Source organism: Rutidosis leptorrhynchoides, chromosome 4, assembly GCF_046630445.1.
Source record: "Rutidosis leptorrhynchoides isolate AG116_Rl617_1_P2 chromosome 4, CSIRO_AGI_Rlap_v1, whole genome shotgun sequence".
Lineage (NCBI taxonomy): Eukaryota > Viridiplantae > Streptophyta > Magnoliopsida > Asterales > Asteraceae > Rutidosis > Rutidosis leptorrhynchoides.
This window is the reverse complement of record NC_092336.1, coordinates 50159551-50177778: the sequence shown is the minus strand read 5'-3', so window position 1 is coordinate 50177778 and position 18228 is coordinate 50159551.

The window sequence follows — 18228 nt, the reverse complement described above, 5'->3', positions numbered from 1 at the left end:
AAAGTGCAGTTCTGGTGCAGCTCCCACCACGCACCAAGCACCACACACGGTGTTTGGTGTTTGGTGCGTGTTGCGTCAGATATTAGGTTGTCTCAGTGATTTTTTCGGTAACAGACAACACGCATGGACTTGTACGCATCATGCGTGGACATGTTTGCTATTACGATTTTTTTAGGGCATATTGTTAAACACTTTAAAAAATGAGGGCATTTTGACTACTTTTCCTAGTTTGGGTGAAATGAACGGCGATTGGACTAAAGTATGGAGCTTCTCTTGCAACTATGAGATTAGTGTTTAAGTCGGATGGGTTAAACACGTTGGTTGAATTGAATCAAGCATAATGAGGTATGAAATGAGTAAATATCGTTGCTCGAGATGCATAATGATTGTTGGATTGATTGCATGCTATGTGTATAACTTTTATAGAAGAATATAACGTGTGACATAAATCATGAAATAGAAAATGTGATCAAAACGTATAAGTCACATCTACGATAAGTTGGTATGAATTTGAACTCATATGTGAAGAAAATGTGACTTTTGCCCGAACATATGATTATACTATCAGGTCATGCTTTCAATCCATTAATCACATGATCGGTCCCTAATCGAATCCAATTTTGTTGATTAATTAATTCTCATTTCTCATCATGATTATAACAAGAAATAACTAATAAAGCCGGGTTAGAAAAAGTAGATAAACAGAAACAAATAATAAGTATAAAGTATAAAAAATGTAATCACCATTAGGATTTACGAGGTACTTTTCAAATATAACCTTTTTTCCAATTCACTCAATCTTGTGATCATAGCAAATGACTTTTTGTCATGAGGACCATAAGTTTTACAATATGTTGAGTGCTTGTTAGACTACAAGCAGCGCAACGTTATCATGGTTTCCTAACGCCAAGATTTAATATGTGGCAGATGAGTTGGCTTGTGATGATGTCGTACAGGTGACGAAAAAGTGGTGAGTTTGACAGAAAAAAATTGGCGTTTGATTATTTTCAACCAATCTCAATTTAACGTCTATTTATTTATATTATTAATTTATTTTTATTTTTTTTCCCACCAAACTTCCAAGCACATTTTAGCATATCACCCACCTCAAATTTAACATTTCACCACCAGTTATCTTCACTACATGTCATTGTCACGTCACCGTAAAAAAATCACGTTTTCTTTAAAAGTGCATCATCTGATTAGTACTCCGTATATGACTACACCGCATCATTAGTAGGTGTCACTGTTAAAAATGGTCTTACGTACTCCGTATATCTGAAGCCTTTAATAAACTTGTTATGAAACAATTTCAGAAATGACATCCAAAATAAGAGGCATTTATATGTCCTTTAATTTTATTCTAATATTAAAATAAATATTAAATAAGATGTAAATTATTTATTAATGCTCTAATATTGAAATTGAATCAAATTTTAAGAGATGGACGTTAAAATATAAATATGGCTAATTATAACTTTTAAGAGCTATTGTTAGAATTACTATATCTAAAATTTTAATTTTTTACTTTGATTAAAGCAATTACAAAGTATAAATATTTTATACTTTAATATGTGTATTTTATATTTTTTTTTTTATTAATTCTAAGCTAGAAAAATTTTAAGTGAAATATTATTGATTTAATCATGACGTATCATGTGAATCAAGTAATGATTTGTGATTTCCTAAGTAATAAAATTGCCTGATATATCAATTTATAATTTTTATGAGGAAGAAATATAAGAATTATTATTATAAATTTTTTATTTGTTTTTTTTTTTTTTTTTTTTTGAAAAGCAAGGTAATTTTATTATATAACTATAGATGTACAACAAGATATATCCACAAGAACCGGATATATCCAACCGAACAAACGAGAATTACAAATTTGGGGGCAAAGACTGCAACCCAATCGACTAAACATACATCCAAGGACTAACTAACCAAGTATGCCAATCAATGTTAACTCCTTTGACTCTATTCGAGATCCAATCATAGGTTTTTACTTGGATCTCATTAAGAATCACCGGCGAGATATGACTTTTGCCTTGAAAAACCAAAGAGTTACGATTCCTCCATAACGAATAAGCGCATGTCCACTCCACGGCTTGCCAAATTTTTGAGCCTAGAGATGACATATTAAGAGAGGATTTTCCCCGAAGCAAGTCACCCGAGCATATGTTATTATTGCATTTCCACCATTTGAGAACACGAGACCATACATCGAAGGAGAACTTACAATCAAATATCGCATGATCAACCGATTCAAGGTCGCTGTCGCAAACTGGACATCTAACACTATGTAAGTCAATGTCTCTTTTGTCTAATTCAACCCGAACCGGCAATCTTTTTTTCAAGACTCTCCAAACGAAAACTTCAAATTTTTTTGGTACAAGATTATTTCTTAAGGTCTCTTGAGAAGATTGGGACCCCCTACCAAGTACCTCCAAATCAATGAGTTTTGATAACCTTTTTACCGGAAAGATTCCATTACTAGCAAGGGACCAATTCCATGTCACCCGACTAGTAAAATCAAACGAAATCGACCTTAAAAGGTTGCATAATTCCTCAAGTTCACCTGTCGTACGACCTGTGGGATCTCTAGTCCATTCCCACTCTAACTGAATCGAATGCCTGATCGAATTACCCATGGACCCCTCTGTACGAATGGGCCGAGGGATTTGACAAGCTTATGTACCACCTGCTGTATCCTCGATGCCTGCTGCCACAGAAAAACCGCCACCATGCAGTTCGCCACCTGAACTCACGATGTGTACCTGCTGACCCGAAACCAGATCAGGTTGTTGCCGCCGTTTGATCCTATCAGAAACCATCACGTCTTTGTTTTTCTCCAATCTGTATAGTCTGGGGAAAGTGTTTTTGATTCATTCCAAAATTCCGTTGAGCTACCGTCACCTATTGATTTCTTGAACGAACCAATGAAAGGGATATTAAACCCTTCGATTTGAGATCCTGCAAAAATAATGTTGTTCCACGTACCCGAGGTCGAACGATGGGTAAACCCATCTCCCGACCTCAAACCACCGTCAATTCCATAAATACTACGAATAACATTGACCCACAAGAAATTTGTAACATCCCGCCTTTTTCCGTTTACTTTTCCGTTTAATTATTTAAAGTCCGTTATATGTTTATAACATCCCTCGTTAATACTCGTTTTAAAAATATCTCGTTTAGGTAATTCACGCACCCGCAACCGAACTCGAGGGACTAAAATCTCCAAAGTATCAAAGAGGTGACTAGCTTTTAGGCTAGTCAACCCACCTCCCCATTTTCTTTTTCATTTCATTTCCATTTTCAATAAATACTTTCCAAATTTCTCTCAAATCTTCAAACAAGGAATCATCATCTATTTTCAATCGATCAAGCTTCAATCCAAACAAATTACATATTTGGAATCCTTGCAACTTCCTCTTCGATTCCATACCGATTTCATCAAGTTTGGGTAACTTTCTAAAATCACTAGATTTTGTATTCTTGATATTTTGAACTTATAAAGTTGTTATTTAGTGTCTATGGCTCAAGTCTAACATGAATATATGATTTATATGCTCGATTTCGTTATTTGAAGTAACTAGCTTGAGTATGAACTTTGGTGTGTTTGATTTAGTGATTTGGTTGCTTGAATGTTGTTAAATGTTATAAATGCATATATTAAATGTGTTCCTAGTATCACTAGCTTCAAATTGATGTGTAGGTTGCTTGAGAAAACTCCATAAACGTGATTAATGATTTTGGTGAATTTGGGTTAGGGTTTGATAAGCTTAAAATGGATATTTGATGCATTGAATACCATGAATTATTGTTAGTAAGTAGTTAGTTGTCTTGTATGCTTGGTTATCTACAAAACGGCGTGTTTTATGTGTGCATTAAATGCCCGAATCATAAATGTGCACTTGTAAGATTTGAAGCATTAAATGTGTGCATTGATTGATCAATTGATTTGAAAAGTCGGTTATTGCAAATAATGTTTTTGTTTGGTGAAATGTATTTATTTGTGTTCTTTGTCAAATTAGCTTTCCAACGATGTAAAATGCGTGTCGTAAGAGTTTACGGTTTGTGATTTATGTGAAAATGAAATTTGATTTGAGACTTGGACAATTGAGACTGACCAGGTACCAGCACCCGTTGATCGCCGCAGCGCGGCAATCCTGGGTCGCGGCGCGACATATAACGTGTTCAGGTTCTGACCTACATGTCAATTATATGAAAAATGTTTGGCACACTATGGACCTCCGATTCACATGAGACTTGTTCTAACATGCTTATATATGAATAACTAGCATAGAAAAATAGTTCGAGACCCGACCCGAACGTGTTGACTTTTTCGTTGACTTTGACCGACCGAAGTTCAACTTTTTGTCAAACTTAACCAAATGATTATGCAACCTTCCTAACTTGTTTCTATACTTGTATCTTGCATGAAACTTGACAATTTGATTCACATGCTACATAATCGAGTCATAACGAGCCATAAGACTAATTGAACTTCTTTGATCAAACATGATTATCAATATTGATACAACCTATTTGTTTAGGTCAAGACTAGCATTGTTCTTTGCACACGTCACTTGTCGAAGTACTTATTTACTCTTGCGCTTAAGGTGAGATCATAGTCCCACTTTTACTCTTTTGAACTTACATTTGGGATGAGAAAACATAAACGTTTCTTTTTACTAAGTGAACACAAGTACAGGAAAACAAACATTCTACATACGAGTTTGAACAAAAATCCTCAATTCGATTATCATTAGTTACACTTGCCGGGTGTAAGCGAGAACTTATGTTATATGGCCATATGGGTTTGACGAACCCTCATTCAAACGGTTCGCTACCGTTTACGAATGAAATATATTTTCGAGAAACAGTGTATGTTCTAACACTATTGTGATGGGGTTCTATGGAAGGAATGTTAAGCATTGATAATTGGGTGCTCGTGAAACAAACATTTGGAATGTATTACTATTATATCAATGTTACAAATCTTGTGGTTCACTTGTACTTAATTACTTAAACCTATGATTTCACCAACGTTTTCGTTGACAGATTTCTAGGTTTTTCTCAGGTCCTTGAACGTTTTGTGATACATGCTTCCGCTCATTACTTTTGATACTTGCTTGGATGTCGAGTATATACATGCATACATGGAGCATCTTTTGGCTACTTTTAAATCGTGTCGCATAGATTTCAATTGTACTTATAACTTTGTAACGAAACTTTTGGATGAACGATTCTTGTAAACTTGGGAACAAATCTTAACTTTTGAAATGAATGCGACATATTTTCGGTCAAACGTCATTTTAAAGACTTATGACCACGCAGTGGGACCTAAGTAGCCGGCGCCGTCAATGACGATTTTGTCAGGTCACTACAGATGGTATCAGAGCATTGGTTGTAGGGATTTAGAGTTCATTGGTGTCAACCCCGAGTCATAGGGTACATTGGTGAGTCTAGACTACAACCGGCATATAGACTTGAAGTAGGAATTAATTGACTACTTGTGCATGATACTCGAACTCTTCTATCATATCTAATTCTTATTCAATCTTAATCTCATGTTACTTGATTTAATTGACGCGCCACTGATAATGCTAAAAACGAACATATATTTCATAGCATTATTCCTCAAGAAAGACAAGCTTTTAGTTGCAATTGTTCTATTTACAAGTGATATTCGTTTAAATAATAAAAGGTGAAGACAAAAGACAGATTCGACGAATTGAAGACGCAAACGACCAAAAAGCTCAAAAGTACAAAAGACAATCAAAAAGGTTCCAATTATTGATAAGAAACGTCTCGAAATTACAAGAGTACAAGATTCAAAACGCAAAGTACAAAATATAAAATTGTACGCAAGGACGTTCGAAAATCCGGAACCGGGACCAGAGTCAACTCTTAACGCTCGACGCAACGGACTAAAAATTACAAGTTAACTAGGTATATAAATATAATATAATATATAATTAATTATATTAATTATATATATATTATATTTATAAATAAAAACCGTCGGCAGAGAAAGACTCCAAGATATGAGCTGGAATTTCAAACTCCGCGACTTGCGGAGTTTGAAGGCAAAATTCACCGCGAGTCGCGGAGCCCCAAAATTGAAAACTGCCTATAAAGCCAATCGAATTCTGATCAAAATCATCATCTTTTTTCTTCCTCATTCATACGTAAAATTTATATTTATATTTATAATTTATATTTTAATTTTAATTATAATTCTAATAATAAGGGTATGTTAGCGAATATTGTAAGGGTGTAAGTCGAAATTCTGTCCGTGTAACGCTACGCTATTTTTAATCATTGTAAGTTATGTTCAACCTTTTTACATTAATGTCTCATAGCTAAGTTATTATTATGCTTATTTAAAACGAAGTAATCATGATGTTGGGCTGATTACTAAAATTGGGTAATTGGGCTTTGTACCATAATTGGGGTTTGGACAAAAGAACGACACTTGTGGAAATTAGACTATGGGCTATTAATGGGCTTTATATTTGTTTAACTAAATGATAGTTTGTTAATGTTAATATAAAGATTTACAATTGGGCGTCCCTATAAATTACCATATACACTCGATCGGACACGATGGGCGGGGTATTTATATGTACGAATAATCGTTCATTTAACCGGACATGGGAATGGATTAATAGCCACTAGAATAATTAAAACAGGGGTGAAATTACATTCAAGGGTAATTGGTGTAATTGTTAACAAAGTAGTAAAACCTTGGTTTACACGCAGTCGATAACCTGGTGTATTCATTAAACAAAGTATTAAAACCTTGTTACAATTCGAATCCCCAATTAGTTGGAATATTTAACTTCGGGTATAAGAATAATTTGATGAGGACACTCGCACTTTATATTTATGACTGATGGACTGTTATGGACAAAAACCAGACGGACATATTAAATAATCCAGGACAAAGGACAATTAACCCATGGGCATAAAACTAAAATCAACACGTCAAACATCATGATTACGGAAGTTTAAATAAGCATAATTCTTTTATTTCATATTTAATTTCTTTTATTTTATATTTAATTGCACTTCTAATTATCGCACTTTTATTTATTGTTATTTAATCGCACTTTTAATTATCGTACTTTTTAATTATCGTAAGTTTATTTTATCGCACTTTTATTATTCGCAATTTCATTATCGTTATTTACTTTACGCTTTAATTTAAGTCTTGTATTTATTTTATATTTTACATTAGGTTTTAACTGCGACTAAAGTCTTAAAATCGACAAACCGGTCATTAAACGGTAAAAACCCCCCTTTATAATAATAATATTACTTATATATATATTTGTATTTTTAATAAAAGTAAACTAATATAGCGTTGAGCTTTGTTTAAAGATTTCCCTGTGGAACGAACCGGACTTACTAAAAACTACACTACTGTACGATTAGGTACACTGCCTATAAGTGTTGTAGCAAGGTTTAAGTATATCCATTCTATAAATAAATAAATATCTTGTGTAAAATTGTATCGTATTTAATAGTATTTCCTGCTAAAATTAATAACTATTTTATATACACCTCGCATAACATCAAGTATTTTTGGCGCCGCTGCCGGGGATTATCTTAAAAGCCGGAAGCGCAACGCTAATATAAAAAAAAAAAGATTTTTAGCTTACTTCTATTAAAAATTCGTTTTTGTAAAAATACGTTTTAATTATTCAAAAATATAAAAACAAAAACAAAAATATAAGTATTTTTTAAGATTTTGTTAAATATTTAAGTTTTATAAGTTTCTTTATTTTTATTTTAATTTATAAAAATATAAGTTTTATTAAATATCTTTTATTTATAGAAAAAAACAGAAAACAAAAAAAAAAAAAAAATAAAGAAAAAACGCGTCGAATTTGAAACCTGTCAGCTGAAATTTGAAACCCCGCGACTCGCGGGGTTTGAAGCATTAAATACCGCGACGCGCGGAGGGTACCTGACACACGGACAGAAGCCCTAATTCAGCATTTATTACGGATTATTAATTATTATTATTATTATTAACCCTAATTAATATTATAATTAAGTTTTATTTTAATTTAAGTTTTATTTAATTTATATTTTAGTTTAAATAAGTTTAATTAAATTATAAAATTAGTAGTTTTATTAAATAAATAATATAAAAATAATATTTTTATAAAAATTGTACTTTTTACAACTTTTTGTATATTTTTATATTTTGTCCCTTTTTAATCGTTGTAGCATAACTTTTGTATTTTTAGCTCATATTTAATTTTAAACTTAGTTTTTGCTATAGTTATTTTTACTCCTAGATTTTTAGGCTTTGCCGTAGAATTCCTTAAGTGCTTTTTCTTTAGACTAAGATTTAGGTGCTTTAGAATTTTGCGACGCCATTTTAAGTTTTAGTTTCTTTTTAAGTTATTTCCATTTGGAATTTAGTTTTTCCTGTAAGCTTTAATATTTTTAGACGACTTTTACTATGTACCAATTGTCATTCCAATTAGTAATTTCAATTTGCGATTATAATTTTAAGTTAGTTGTAGTAATAAGGTTAGGTTAGTTAAGTATTTTTAAGTTTTTATAAGTTTCTTTTATTTTTCCGTCACCTTTTATTTTTCAACCATTTTTTCTTTTTCGACCTTTTGCGACGAACTCTTTTTCTCTCTTATTTCTCGCCATTCTAGTTTTTAGGACTTAGAATTTTTTCTACTTCTTATCTAAATTTCTTAAAATTACGAAAATTTATTTTAAGTGGTTAAATTAATAGACATCAAAATTTTCTGGTTCGTAGTAATAGTTGGATTTGTACGTGGACCGGGTTATTGGAGCCAAACAGTCCTCAATTATATTGAGACCAAACGAATCCTGCCCCTCTGCTGCATCTTTTGGCTATTCGAAACGTGGGCAAAATCAGAAAAGTCTATTAATTGGATAACTTATTATAATTTTTCTTTCCTTTTTAAAACTAATAGGATATTCAGTGAATGCACCGAGCAAGACGTTCATCACCTTTTGTACGTTCACCACCTGTAACTAGATCAAGACATTTAGCAAATATAACCGCCGTTGATTTTTCTTTAGAATCGTCATCTAGTCAACCAAGTACTTCAGTTCAAATTTCCGATAATCCATTTTTTGAACCCGACCTCACAATTGAGAATCCGGAAAATATTTAGGAATGGTTCGTAGATCCTGAACCATTAAACTTTCCTCCGGAGCCACCAATCATTCAAACAGAGATTGTTGAGGAACGAACTATTAAATCAGAATCATCTAGTGATACCGATTCAACAAATTCAATTATGGAGAATCTGGAACCTTTAAGTATGGAAGACCGAATGAGAGCTAAACGCACTGGCCAAGGTCACGCAATTACTCATCCAGACATTAATGCGCCAGATTATGAAATCAAAGGACAAATTCTACACATGGTGACTAATCAATGCCAATTTAGTGGTGCGCCGAAGGAAGATCCAAATGAACATCTACGTACCTTTAATAGGATCTGCACACTATTTAAAATCCGAGAAGTGGAGGATGAACAGATATATCTCATGTTATTTCCCTGGACTTTAAAGGGAGAAGCCAAAGATTGGTTGGAATCGTTACCTGAAGGGGCGATTGATACATGGGATGTTTTAGTTGACAAATTTCTTAAACAATTCTTTCCTGCATCTAAAGCCGTAAGACTTCAAGCAGAAATTGTTACGTTCACACAGAAACCAAATGAAACTCTATATGAGGCGTGGACAAGATATGGAAAGTTGTTAAGAGGATGTCCGCAACATGGTTTAGACACCTGTCAAATAGTACAAATATTCTACCAAGGATGCGACATCACTACAAGGAAAGACATAGATATAGCAGCTGGTGGTTCTATTATGAAGAAAACCGAAACTGATGCTTACAAAATTATTGATAACACTGCTTCCCACTCACATGAGTGGCACCAAGAAAAAGACATCATTAGATCATCTAAAGCAGCTAGAGCCGATTCTAGCCATGACTTAGATTCCATTTCCGCAAAGATAGATGCTGTGGAGAGACGAATGGAAAAGATGACTAAAGATATTCACTCAATACGAATTAGTTGTGAGCAGTGTGGAGGACCACATTTGACAAAAGATTGTCTCAGTATTGAATTAACAATGGAACAAAGAGAGAATATTTCATACATAAACCAAAGGCCTGGAAATAATTATCAGAATAATTATCAACCGCCAAGACCGATTTACAATCAGAACCAGAATTATAACCGAAATATTCCATACAACAACCAACATGGTCCTAGCAATCAACAAGTATCCAATAATACTTACAATCAGCAAAGACCTAATTTTCAAAACAAACCACCACAACAAACCGATGATAAAAAGCCGAATTTAGAAGATATGATGACGAAGCTAGTTGAAACTCAAACGCAGTTTTTCACATCTCAAAAACAAACCAATGAACAAAATGCTCAAGCATTTAGAAATCAACAAGCTTCTATTCAAAATCTGGAACAAGAAGTAAGTAACCTAGCAAGATTAATAGGTGAAAGAAAACCGGGAAGTCTACCTAGTGATACAAATGCTAACCCCCGGAATGAAACAGCTAAAGCTATTACCACAAGAAGTGGTACAACACTTAAACCACCTGAAATACCTGTAACTTCTGATGAAACTATTCCTACTCCACAAGAACCACAACCTGATCAAGATAAGGAAAAAGAACCGGTAGTTGAAAAGGATAATGAAGATATCACAGTTAAGGATAAACCTTATGTTAAACCATACCAACCACCACTTCCTTACCCGAGTAAAATGAAGAAAGAAAAACTTGAAGCCGAGCAATCCAAATTCTTGGATATGTTTAAACAGATAAATGTAAATCTTCCTTTCATTGATGTGATTTCAGGAATGCCAAGATATGCTAAATTCTTGAAAGATCTAATCTCAAATAGAAAGAAAATGGAAGAACTCTCGGCTGTTACTATGAATGCTAATTGTTCAGCAGTGCTGTTGAATAAGATACCAGAAAAATTATCTGATCCAGGAAGTTTCACAATTCCATGTTTTCTGGGTAGTCTTAGTTCAATAGAAGCATTGGCAGACTTAGGTGCTAGTATAAATCTAATGCCGTATTCACTATACACTAAACTAGACCTTGGAGAATTGAAACCAACCAGAATAAGCATACAACTAGCCGATAGATCAATAAAATATCCTAGAGGGATAATGGAGAACATGCTAGTTAAAGTTGGTACTTTAGTATTTCCAGTAGATTTTGTTGTTTTGGACATGGAAGAAGATTCTCAAGTTCCTCTCATATTAGGAAGACCATTCTTAAACACGGCTAAAGCAATGATAGACGTGTTCGGTAAGAAACTGACCCTAAGTATAGAGGATGAGAGTGTTACCTTTTCAGTTGATAGAGCAATGCAACAACTACAATCTGCAGATGATACATGTTATTATATTCAAACTATAGATGCACATGCAGAATTATTAGAAGAATTTCCAGAATTACAAGGAACAGGAGAATGTTCTTTAGGAGAAGGTAATGAACCAATTGATGAAGCTGAAATGTTAGCTACACTTATAGCTAATGGATATGAACCAACAACAGAAGAAATTCAAATGCTAAAAGAAGAAGACAGATATCGATATAAATCATCGATAGAAGAACCTCCGAAATTAGAGTTAAAGCCACGTCCAAACCATTTGGAATACGCTTATTTACATGGTGAATCTGAATTACCTGTAATAATATCGTCTTCTCTTACTGAAAATGAGAAATCACAACTCATTTCTGTGTTGAAAGCTCATAAACCAGCCATTGCATGGAAGATTCATGATATTAAAGGAATAAGTCCTTCGTATTGCACACATAAAATCCTTATGGAAGAAGGTCATAAAACGTATGTGCAACGCCAACGAATACTAAATCCTAATATGCAAGATGTAGTTAAGAAAGAGATTATTAAACTGCTAGATGCAGGTTTAATTTATCCAATCTCTGATAGTCCATGGGTAAGCCCAGTTCAATGCGTGCCTAAGAAGGGTGGCATGACTGTCATTACAAATGAGAAAAATGAGCTTATTCCTACTAGGACTGTAACAGGATGGCGTGTATGTATTGATTATAGAAAATTAAATGACGCCACCAGAAAAGATCACTTTCCCTTACCTTTCATAGATCAAATGTTGGAAAGATTAGCCGGAAATAGTTACTATTGTTTTCTAGATGGATTTTCCGGATATTTTCAAATTCCAATAGCACCCGAAGATCAAGAGAAAACCACATTCACGTGCCCTTATGGTACTTTTGCTTACAAACGCATGCTATTTGGACTTTGTAACGCCCCTGCAACCTTTCAAAGGTGTATGATGGCGATTTTTCATGACATGATAGAAGAATGCATGGAAGTTTTCATGGATGACTTTTCAGTCTTCGGTGATACATTTAAATCATGTCTAGTTAATCTGGAACGAATGCAAATTAGATGCGAAAAATCAAATCTAGTACTTAATTGGGAGAAATGCCATTTCATGGTTAAAGAAGGCATCGTTCTTGGACATAAAATTTCAAAAGAAGGAATTGAAGTGGATAGAGCTAAAGTAGATGTAATTGCTAAACTTCCACATCCCACCAATGTTAGAGGAGTTAGGAGTTTTCTAGGGCATGCCGGTTTTTACCGACGTTTCATAAAAGATTTTTCTAAAATTGCCACTCCTATGAATAAACTCCTAGAAAAGGATGCGCCATTCATCTTTTCAGATGAATGTATCAAATCTTTTAATATTCTTAAAGAAAAACTCACTAATGCACCGATCATGATAACACCAAATTGGAATCTACCATTTGAACTAATGTGCGATGCAAGTGATTTTGCAATGGGAGCCGTTTTAGGACAAAGGATTGAAAAACGATTTCAACCTATATATTATGCTAGTAAGACATTACAAGGAGCACAAACGAACTATACAACTACTGAAAAAGAACTCCTTGCTATTGTCTTTGCTTTTGACAAATTTCGATCATATCTCGTTCTAGCAAAAACGGTGGTCTATACCGACCATTCTGCTCTTAGATACCTATTTTCAAAACAAGATGCTAAACCAAGATTAATCCGTTGGATCTTACTCTTACAAGAGTTTGATATTGAAATCCGAGATAAAAGAGGAGCAGAAAATCTCGCCGCTGATCATCTTTCTCGTCTTGAAAATCCCGAATTAGAAGTTCTGAATGAATCGGCCATACAAGACAACTTTCCTGATGAATATCTATTGAAGATAGATTATAAAGAAATCCCATGGTTTGCAGACTATGCAAACTACTTAGTTTGTGGATTCCTTGAAAAAGGATTATCGTACCAAAGACGAAAGAAATTCTTCAGTGATATAAAACACTATTTCTGGGAAGATCCACATCTGTTTAAAAGTTGTCCCGATGGAATAATACGCCGATGTGTATTTGGAGATGAAGCTAGTAAAATTTTAAACCATTGTCACACAGGACCAACAGGAGGGCATTATGGGCCTCAACTAACAGCAAGAAAAGTTTATGAAGCTGGATTCTATTGGCCTACAATTTACAAAGACGCACACCTTCTTTGCAAATCTTGTGATGCATGTCAAAGGGCCGGAAAAATAAGTCAACGTGATGAAATGCCACAAAATGTCATCCAAGTATGTGAAGTATTTGACATTTGGGGTATTGACTTTATGGGTCCATTTCCAAAATCTCATAATAATCTATATATACTCGTAGCCATTGATTATGTATCTAAATGGGCGGAAGCACAAGCTCTCCCAACTAACGATGCACGAGTTGTAGTCAACTTTTTAAAACGTCTTTTTGCAAGGTTTGGAACACCGAAAGCTTTAATAAGTGATCGGGGTACTCATTTCTGTAATAATCAACTTGAGAAAGTTCTTAAAAGATATGGAGTAACTCATAAAATCTCCACCGCATATCATCCACAAACAAGTGGACAAGTTGAAAATACCAACCGAGCTTTAAAACGTATTCTAGAGAAAACCGTAGGATCAAATCCGAAGGAATGGTCCATTAAATTGGAGGATGCACTCTGGGCTTTTAGAACAGCCTACAAAACTCCAATTGGAACCACACCTTTTAGACTTGTTTATGGAAAAGCATGTCATCTTCCAGTAGAAATTGAACACAAAGCATTTTGGGCTTTGAAAACATGTAATCTTGATTTACATGAAGCCGGACGTCTACGATTAAGTCAACTAAATGAATTAGAAGAATTAAGACATGAAGCATACGAAAATTCGTTAATCTATAAAGAAAGAACGAAGAAATGGCATGATAAAAGAATCAGAAGTTCAAAAGAATTTAAAGAAGGAGACAGAGTTCTTCTTTTCAATTCACGATTCAAGCTATTTCCTGGAAAATTGAAATCAAGATGGTCTGGACCATTCATAGTCAAAAGAGTTTTCCCATACGGAACGATAGAATTAATAAATTCAAATGGGATGGAATTTAAAGTTAATGGTCACAGAGTTAAACATTACATACATGGTCCGATGGAAGTCGACAACGAAGTTAATCACAATTTCGACACCACAGCTAACTAAGTGTGGGGAGAATCAAGTCTTTAAAGGATAATATGTATTTCTGTTAGAGTTAGATTGTCTATTTTCGTGTAGTTCTCGAAAATGGAACCCGAATGGTCTTTCCCTAGCAGACCCTAAAGAACTAGTCTTCTCCCCCCATTCTGAATTTTTATTTTTTTTAGGTTTTTACAAAATGAAGACTGCCTGTGAACTAAACCATGGTCTAATGCTACACGCTTTGATCACTAAAAGAAATAATGATATACTCCCGAGTGAAATAGTATCAGTAATCAGAGAAAGAATGGACGGAGTTAGAAAAGAATCCAGATGCGAAGATAATAAGTTACAATTTGGTAAAGGAAAATCAAAATCCGCAGCGAAAATAAGAGCACGACACCTATAACGATGTCACAAATGCGGAAAATGATCACATGGAGGTAAATGTTCAAATAATCAAACCTATTCAAATACCGAATTTGTTACTTTATGCAGAGACGGACCGTTCATATGTTTAGAAGAAAAGACACTGAATGCTCGAGGTTACGCCTATGTAGCCATGGAAAACCAATTAAACCGACTATCTTATGAATGGGATAGATCATATAACTAAGAAATCTATTTCACAGGTATGTCTGTACAGTTTTTATTTTTATTTTTAACCTTTTGATAATAAACGCTAATTTGTTCGCTAAAAAGTATTAAATTGGTATTGAATAAAATTAGGTTTGGCGACCGAAATTATTGATATCATTCAAAAATTTATTACATCACTGCGAAATTTAACGTTTATTCTTAAGGTATAAATATCTTTAAACAATCAACCCAAAATATTTCAAAAATTCGTCATGAGTTAAATTAGGTCTTGGAACCGAAATTACTTTACCAAAAAGAGGGGCGCATATTTTTGATAATATTTGATTGATTAAAGTGGGATAAAAAGACAAAAAGATTTTTAATTTTATTTTTACCATGTTTTTAATCTTAATATTTAAATCTTAAATTAATATTGTAAACTTTGTAAAAACAATATATTTAAAATTGTAAATATTTGAAAAATTAATATAAGTTTAGTATGAATTTATAAATTTTTAAATTAAGTTTGGTGTAAATTTTTAATTTTTAAAATATTAATTTTTAATTTTATGCATTTCAAATTTTAAGTTTGGTGTGAATTTTTAATAATAATTTTGAATTTTATATTTAAGTTGTGTGAATTTAAAAACAAAAATTTACTTTATCTCATTAAGTTAAGAATATGATTTTTAAATTCGTCGTAAGTTGAAGACTAGGTCTTTGAACCGAAATTGCTTTACCCGAGAGAGGGACGAGAACTTTTATTATCATTATTTTTAATCTTATTGAATTAGAGTATGCCAAAAACATTGAAAAAACCCAAAAATCTTAGCTTTTAAAACAATCGCTACAAAAAGACAAATTTTAAAATTTTGTCGAAGGACGGACTAGGACATCGATCCGAAACGACCTCGTCCTAAATAACAAGGGAAACAAAATTTTAAAATTAAGTACTTAATTGTTTCAAAAGTTAATGATTATAAAAAAAAAAAAAAAAAAAAAAAAAAAACTCCGCGAGTCGCGGAGTTTAAAGGGTATTTCACCGCGACTCGCGGAAGGACCAATTCCCAGAAAAAAAAAAAAAAACGTAAAAAACAGAGCAGTTCACTCCCCCACCCAAAAACACTGCGAAGAACAGCGAACAAAAACCCCAAAAACCCGAAAAATACACCCCAAAATCCCAATTTTTAACCGTTAATCACCAAATCTTTTGCTAAAATCATGTTGAGAAGGATGCTATCTAAGAATTACTCAAGAAAAACGGTAAATTTCTACACCTAAACACCATTTAATCCGAAATTTGGTGTTCTTGAGCAAATTTTTCCCCAATTTGATTTTGATGCTTTTTAGTGTAATTAGACTTAAATTGTTTATGTATTATGCTTGTATAACCTAGATTGATGCTGTTTAACATGATTAGAAGCCTTAAACTTCAAATTTTGAATAATCTAGGGTTTGTGTTCTTGAGCAATTTGGGGCTTTTTGATATAAACAGGTTATGGCCGATTTTTGTCATGAATTGTTGCTAAAGTGAGTAGTATAACATGTCTAGGTAGTTAAATGATCCAAACTTTGAGCCTAAACATGATTTTGAGAATTAAAGTGGACTTTTTCAAGTCTAAAATTCATGAACTTGATTTTTGAAAGATAATGCCATTTGAGACTTGTTTGATTGCTAGTAATGATTATTTTGACATGTTATTTGAGTTGAATGCTTATGAACTTGGCGAACATTTTCGTATATGCTTATATGAAAAAGTGTAGATTTGATAAAAATGTGAAAATGAGCTTAAGTTTGATATAAATTGATAATGTCATTGTAATTATTTTGATTGATGATTTTGCTGACACTAATGCATATTTGGATGCACAAAAATTGTGTTTGATGTGTTTTGCAGAATGAAAGGGGTGAATCTTCATCCCAAGCCCGCAATGCTCCTGCTGAGAATTTGGAACAACAGGAGGTGGATAACTACTACAAGCAGGATATACCTCATCCAGTCATGACCTTTTCTGATATGCACTTGGAAGAGTTGCACCCGAACCTGAGATTTGACAGACTTTGGATAGATTATCCAAAATATCAACGGGGTTTGCATACTCTTCATTCTAAGGTTGTTGAGGTACCGAGGGTCATAGAATGGGGACCCTTAGAAGCTGTAGAATTGGCCGGGCCAATTAGGGAATTACTTGTACAGAGGTATGGTAATTCTTCTTTTAATGACTGGGTATGTTTATTCACCATACGTAGACCTGTATATAAAGTATGGTGTGAAGAATTGTTATGTAGTATAGAGTTGAATGATCGGGTAGCTAGTTTAACCGATCGTTCTTTTATTAGATTTTTGTTAGGCGGTTCGATGCGCCACATGTCTTTACTGGACATGGCTCAGGATTTACGTATATATACGCCTGAGGAGTTAGCGTCTGCCGATTGTAGAGGATTGATACTAAACGGTAGAAAGATAGATGAAAATTTTGATACACACGGTGTGTGGAGTCAAATGACAAGCCATCACCGTTTCAAAGGGGGAAATTACTCTTATTTGGATATAGATAGTGAAATGTCCCGTTCTTATTGATTAAAAACGTTCCATATTAATTGATTTCGTTGCGAGGTTTTGACCTCTATATGAGACGTTTTTCAAAGACTGCATTCATTTTTAAACAAACCATAACCTTTATTTCATCAATAAAGGTTTAAAAAGCTTTACGTAGATCATCAAATAATGATAATCTAAAATATCCTGTTTACACACGACCATTACATAATGGTTTACAATACAAATATATTACAACAAAATAAGTTTCTTGAATGCAGTTTTTACACAATATCATACAAGCATGGACTCCAAATCTTGTCCTTATTTAAGTATGCGACAGCGGAAGCTCTTAATAATCACCTGAGAATAAACATGCTTAAAACGTCAACAAAAATGTTGGTGAGTTATAGGTTTAACCTATATATATCAAATCGTAACAATAGACCACAAGATTTCATATTTCAATACACATCCCATACATAGAGATAAAAATCATTCATATGGTGAACACCTGGTAACCGACAATAACAAGATGCATA